Here is a 6,648-nt window from a genome sequence, read left to right as displayed (position 1 = left end):
AGTGGCCCCTATGTAACTGACTGGATGAACCTTTGGGACAGAATAATTTAATATTTCCCACTTGGATGCCAAGATTTTTCTGCCAAACACAGATGTTCTTAGTGCCATCATTCACCTTTAGCTCATTCTACCTAGCACTATTAAAAGCCATCTCATTTGGCTACTTCATGTCTTCCCTAGAACCAGCTGCTTTGACCTTGGCATCTAAGGGAGCACAGGATTTGGGTCTCCTTCTCTGCCACATCAGTAGGCCGTGTTTCTAGTTCATCCAGGCACACCGTCAACTTGTGATAGGGCACAATCTCATTTTATTTCATTTTCTAGAATGGAATTTGCTATTCTACCCACTCTGATTATCACAGTGGATTTTTTTAAAGAGAGAGAGAATTAGAACCTCTGAATCAATATTATTAAGATCATATGATCTGATGCATCAATTATTTATATCTATGGACTCAAAGTTAATAATATATCAAGAGGCTTCGTTTATGAGGTCTAATCACTCTCCATTGAGCGAAATCCTGATCCATGGTCAAATAACTGAAGGGACGCCTGCCCGTCGCTCCTGGAGAACATCAGGAAGAGAGATGCTGCTCTCCAGATTGTGGGGAAGAGATGTGGCAGAGTTTTGAGGAAATAGTCGTTGGATCAGACATTTGAACGTCGCTCTTACATTTTCTGCCATACCTGTATTCTGACATAATATTTTTCTTTACATCATCTCTTCTATTTATGTTTCCACTGAAGATGGAAAAGCTGGTCCATCGATTATGAGTAGTTAAGACACAAAGGCATAGCTAATGCTCTAAAGGAGCACATCCTCCTGGCTCCTGCGAGAGAGTTGTCACAAAACACTGCTGGGGGCTTTCTCTGACTCACAGAGGCACTGAGAAGGTACCTGGCCGACAGGTCACAGTCATGGGTCCGAACTTCTTGATTAAGTGGAGCCGATTTATCAGCAAGTTTAGCTTTTCTTGCTTTCTCCATCCAAGGTCAGGCAGTGATCTGGGTAAACTGATCTGAAACGTGGGGGGGCTGCCCAAAGGGAACAGGTTCAGAAGGCATTGATGGCACCTCTCAACTCCTGAGAGGCCAGGTCTCAGCACAGCTTTATTTTAAAGAGGGTGTGACTGTAATCTCCCACCTGGCCCTTCTGTGTGTGTGTGTGTGTGTGTGTGTGTGTGTGTGTGTGTGTGTGTTTCTCAATTGGTGCAGAATTCTGAAGGTGTAATTTAGTGAATCCCTCGAACTGAAACAAATATTCCCTGTCCAGTTGCTGATCAGATGATTCCAACTCATGGAAACTCCATGTGTATTAGACTAAAACTACTCCTTGTGGTTTTCCCTGGCTGATTTTTCTGAAGTAGACCACCAGGCCTTTCATCTGAGGTGCCTCTGGATGAATTGAAACCTCTAACCTTTCGGTCAACAGCCGAGAGTGTCAATTATCTTCACCATCCAGGGACATCTCAGAGAATATTAACAGATTTTAAAAATTGATGCACCTAAAATCCTCTGTGTACCAACAATGAGGCATTTATCTTATCTCAGATATACTGAAAATGGATTGTGGTTGAGGAAGGTTAAAAAAGTGTGCTACTTTTCTCAAATATATTTTACTTTGAGTTAACTCTACTGGACTCTATCCAAAGAATTGATTACACTACTTCTTAATCACTGGGATGCACAAAATTGGCAGAACAAAGCAATCTAGAAATCAAATGACTCCTCCAGGATCAGGGTGGTATGCACAACATTTTAAAATTAATACAACACTAACTCTTACCAACCCAAGGATATTTCAGCTATACGCAACAAGCCAGCCTCCTTCAGTGTGGAACAAAGCTCACCAAGGTATCACAGCAGCAGCAGCAGCAGCACTGGAAGCTAGCGAGAAATGCACAGTCACAACCCCCACTCCTGACCTGCTGGATCTGAATCAGCATTTTCACCAGCTCTCGGGCGATTCATGTGTACACAGGTGTGAGGAGCACCAAGCAGTTCTGCTTTTCTCAAAGCATCTGGGTAACCGGAGTCTGCAGGTCCCACTTTGAGGAGTGAGGCTCTCAAAGCTGTGGAGTGGCTGGATAAAAATCTCCCAGACATACCTGTGGAAAGTGATTTGATGATACCTAAAACAGATGGAAATTGAGTTACACACGACCCAGCAATCCCCTACTGGGAATATACCCAGGAGAAATAAGAAACAGGCCGTGACCAGACATCTGCTCCCCAATGTTCATCGCTGCTCAGTTTACAATCACAAAAAAATTGGAAACAACCTAACTTTCCAGCAAGAGATGAATGGATTTTTAAAAATCTGCTATATACACACAGTGGAAGACTATGCATCCCTAAAAATGGTGATGAAATGATGAAGCACCTCATCTCGTGGAAAGAGTTGGAGGATTTTATGCTGAGTGTACTTAGCCAAGCACAAAAGGCCAAGTACAACATGAGTCCACTGAGGTAGGTTCAAACAACAGAATGGGCATAAGGAAAAATGTGCACAACCCACAATTTCCCGGCTGAGGACCAGATATTCTGGCAAGAGCCAGACCAAACCCAAGGGTTCATATGTCATCAACAACAGCTGCAGAGAGCACCTGTGCTGAAAGGTACCTTCTCCTCCACCTTTAAGGCCCACAGAGGGGTGGGGAAAGAAAAACACAGGCAATGGGAAGTCAGGGCACTAACCCACCCAAAGGGAGGGTGTTGTTTATGTCTCCACAGGAAAGGGAGAGGAGAGTAGACTTTATTCCGGTGTGCCAGTCCTTGAGGGAGATGTTCCTGCTCAGAGCAGCTTGTTCGCAGAGAGGACTGCGAGCCAGCCTCGGCCCTAGACATGATGTGCTCTCCCTAGATAGCAGCTCTGCAGAGGACAGCCCTGAAAATACCCAATATACCTATGTATATATATATATGAATATGTGTGTATTTGTTTATATATGCATGGATATGTAAATGCAATAAGGAAGCAGATGGACTTTGGATTTCTACTGAAATCTTACCTCAGTATAAGAATGAATTGTTCTAATAGTGTGGCATCGTATGCCCACCTTCCTTACACCATCGCTGGAGACAAAAATGGGTGCATAAGTAAATGTGCTGAAGAAAGCTGATGGTGCCCGGCTATCGAAAGCTATAGTATCTGGGGTCTTAAAGACTTGTACTTAAGCAATCGGCCATCTAGCAGGGAAGCAACAAAGCCCACATGGGAGAAACACCTCAGCCTGTGTGATCATGAGGTATCAACAGGAAGAGGTATCAGAAGTTCAAAAAACATGCAAGCAAATCTATATGTAGGGGAGTGGATGTAGTGGAGACCCAAAATCCACTAGCAAGACAATTGGACAGTCCCTCTTAGAAGGGCATCATAGAACAGAGGATAAATCCAGGGTGCAGCATGGCACTGATGAACCACCTATCTATTATCTAGTTCTTTAAGATTTCTCCCCTACTATTATGGTCCCTATGCGATATACCTCATTGGTCATGTTAAACTTGTGTATGTTCATTGTACAATTAAGATCACTCCATGCATGGTAGTCAGGATAGATGACCCTTCAGAGACAGTAACAAGAGTAAGGGTTTCCTGAGGGTATGGGAAGTGAGGCGGAGTGGTGGGACGGGGGGAGGGGAGGAAGGGGGCAGAGAGAGGGGAGTTGATAGCATTGATGATTATATAACTCCATCCAATGGGATTGAACAACAGAACTGTATGGGAAGGGAAGGGTATCTTGAAGTGAGTAAGATGTGTCAATAAAAATATTGATTAAAAAAAATCTCACAGACATCTGAGCTAAGTGTGCACACCCACCCATCCACTACCCACAAGATGCTTTCCAATGGCTAGGGTAAGAGCCACAGTGTCCTAGACCCCATTTTGGATTTCGGAGGGAGGGGGAATCCCTTTAACAGCATTAGCTCCATGTTCCATTGGTAGAAAGCAAGCCACTTCCAGAAGGATTCGTTTAAGCAGTCAAAGGGGTGATATCGCCCCCTGGGGGAAGCGCTGGTATTGTCCAAGAGGGAGCAAAAACTGTCTACACTTTAGCCTGGATTGTGGACTAGAGTATGAACGTTTTCATTGTCAAGTGGAGGCTGAGGGTTTTTTTGTTTGTTTTCTAAGGATTGGTAGGTCAAATAAGTTTGGGAACCTCTGCTTTCGAGGGTCCTTGAGTAATTTTCTCTGAGCACTGAAATCAGAATCAATGCTGATGGAAGCAGCAGTCAAGAGATCAAAAGATGAGTTGCATTAGGCAAATCTGCTACACAAGACCTCTTTAGAGTGTTGAAAAGAAAGCGTGTTAATCTGAGGAGTAAGTGGCACCTGACCCAGGCCATGGTATTCTCCATTGCCTCATATGCATGTGAAAGTTAGACATGAAATAAGGAAGACCGAAGAAGGATCCTTGCATTTGAATTATGATGCTGTAGAGGAATATTGGACGTGCCATGGACTGCTAAACAGACAAACCAAGCTGTCTTCTCAAAAGTACGGCCAGAGTGTTATTTATAGGCAAGGACGGCGAGACTTCATCTCACATACTTTGGACAAGTTGTCAGAAGAGACCAGTACATGGAGAAGAGCGTCATCCAGGTAAAGTAGAGGAACAGCCGAGAAGAATAAGGCACTCAGCAAGATGGGTTGACCCCATGGCTATAACCACGGGCTAATGCACACGAACACTTGTGAGGACGGTGCAGGACCTGGCAGCATTCTGCTCTGTTGAGTTAGATAAGGTTGCTATGGGTCAGAATCAATGTAATGGCACTTAACAACAACTACAACATTGAGGCCTTTAACTATAAAAGAAGAGATAGGTCTGCTGCCAAAATATATGTTCAATGAATACTCATACGCCAAATAATAACCCCAAAGTTCCAACTCGCTGCCATTCAGTCAATGCTAACACATAGTGACTCCCTGTGATTTTCTGAGACTGTAACTGTTTATAGGAATAGAAAGTCGTCTTTTTCCTGAAGAGCTGCTTGTGGTTTTGAACTGCCCACCATGTGGATCACAGCCCAACGCATAGTCACTAGACTGCCAGGCTCCTTATATGCCAAATAATAGCATCTGTTAAACCTCTGCAGTAGATGTGACGATATCTGTTATATTATTTCCTGTAATTTTGAAATTAAAAAAATAACAAAATAATTCAGCAAAAGTAGTTCTCGTTAGAAGTGATGGAAAGATTTGGAAATGGCTAATGGTGATGACTCAACAATACGCCCCTGATTGTACATGTAAAAAAAAATGCTGAAATGGCAGGTGTTTTCACAAAAACCAAGCAAATAAACAGCTATAGGTGCCCTGTGAGATTTTAATTGCAAGAGAAATAAAACAAAAATCGTTCCTGGTTTCACAACCCAGACAGACGCTTTTTCTAATCAAAAGGGAAATTTTAAAAGTCTGTATTTTTATTATGACTATTTAAATGCAAGCCTTTAATTCCTCTTCTTGAAAAATCCTAATGAGTCACAGAATGTAAATAGAACTGGGCAGATTGAGAGAGACAATTGTCAGCTTTGGAAAACAGGGAAGCTTGCCTGCTTGGGCCACTCTAAAGAGGAACTACCACAAGGGCAGGAAGAGGCTAGGTAACAGGTTAAAGACAGGGATAGCATCAGGGCTGGCCCATGGAGCTACTGTCCCTGGCAATTACCCTGGCCAGCTTGCCAAGTCAAGCAGAAGCACTTCCGCAGCGTGCACCTAATGAGCCCATTTAGAGGAGAGGCCAGTGTCCTAGCTAACATTTGCTACCAAAATAAACTCCGAAGGGAAACTGCTTTGCCCAGCAGGAAACTTCTCTTCTGCAACGCTGACTCTTAGAAGCTTCCTTCCCACTCCTCCCGGGCAACCGAAACCCCAGTCCAGCAAAATCAAACTGCAAAAATACAAGCTTCCCCATCCCCTCTCTGCCTGAAACAAAAATATCGAGCACTTTCTCTGACAGAACCCACTTTTCAAAACTTCCTTCTGTAAGAACATCCAAAGGAGAGAGAAACTAAAGGGGGTGACGAGAAGCTAAGAAAAGATTCGGAAGTTTAAAAAGAGTCTGTGCTAGAGGGTTCTCATTAGACCTCGGCCAAGAAAAAGGAGAGCACCTTTTATAACAACGACTACTTCATACTTACCTGAGATTTGTAAAGACATGGCGTTGACGTTGTTGTTAATGAGTGGTTCCGACTCACGGTGTGCAACAGCAGGACACAAGACGTGGTCCTGTGCGCCACCCGGTCTGCGTCCATTGCTGAGCCACTGTCAGTCCATGTCATCGAGGGTCTTCCTGCTTTTCACTGCCCCTCCATTTTACCAAGAATCATGCCCTTTTACAGGGACTGGTCTCACCTGATAACACATCCAACATATTGAGATGAAGTCTGACCATCCTGGCTTCTAAGGAGCATTCTGGCTGTACGCTTCCAAGATAGATTTGTTTGTTTTTTTGGCAGTCCATAGTACTTTCCATCTTCTTCACCAGCACCATCATCTAAGTGCATTGATTCTTTTTCCATCTTCCTGATCCAAGGTTTGACTTCTATATATATATGAGGCAACCGAAATACCATGGCTTGGATCAAGCACACCTTAGTCCTCAAAAGAACATCCTTGCTTTTCAGTACTTTAAAGAGGTCTTG

General features: G+C 43.6%; 1 long non-coding RNA gene across 1 annotated transcript in view; it reads right to left on the bottom strand.

Annotated features, from left to right (window-relative positions):
• The window catches only part of LOC123521225, an 11,236-nt gene extending 4,968 nt beyond the window's left edge, over positions 1-6,268 (bottom strand). The window contains exons 1-2 of the long non-coding RNA XR_006679703.1: positions 6,145-6,268; positions 1,926-2,132 (exon numbers count right to left, since the gene is read on the bottom strand). This is a non-coding gene — a long non-coding RNA (uncharacterized LOC123521225). The remainder of the gene's footprint in view (positions 1-1,925; positions 2,133-6,144) is intronic.
• Positions 6,269-6,648: the final 380 nt, after the last annotated feature.

Source organism: Echinops telfairi, unplaced genomic scaffold (genome assembly GCF_000313985.2).
Source record: "Echinops telfairi isolate 266 unplaced genomic scaffold, ASM31398v2 ScPeMD7_5;HRSCAF=22, whole genome shotgun sequence".
Classification (NCBI taxonomy): domain Eukaryota; kingdom Metazoa; phylum Chordata; class Mammalia; order Afrosoricida; family Tenrecidae; genus Echinops; species Echinops telfairi.
This window is presented reverse-complemented; position numbering and strand designations above follow the sequence as displayed.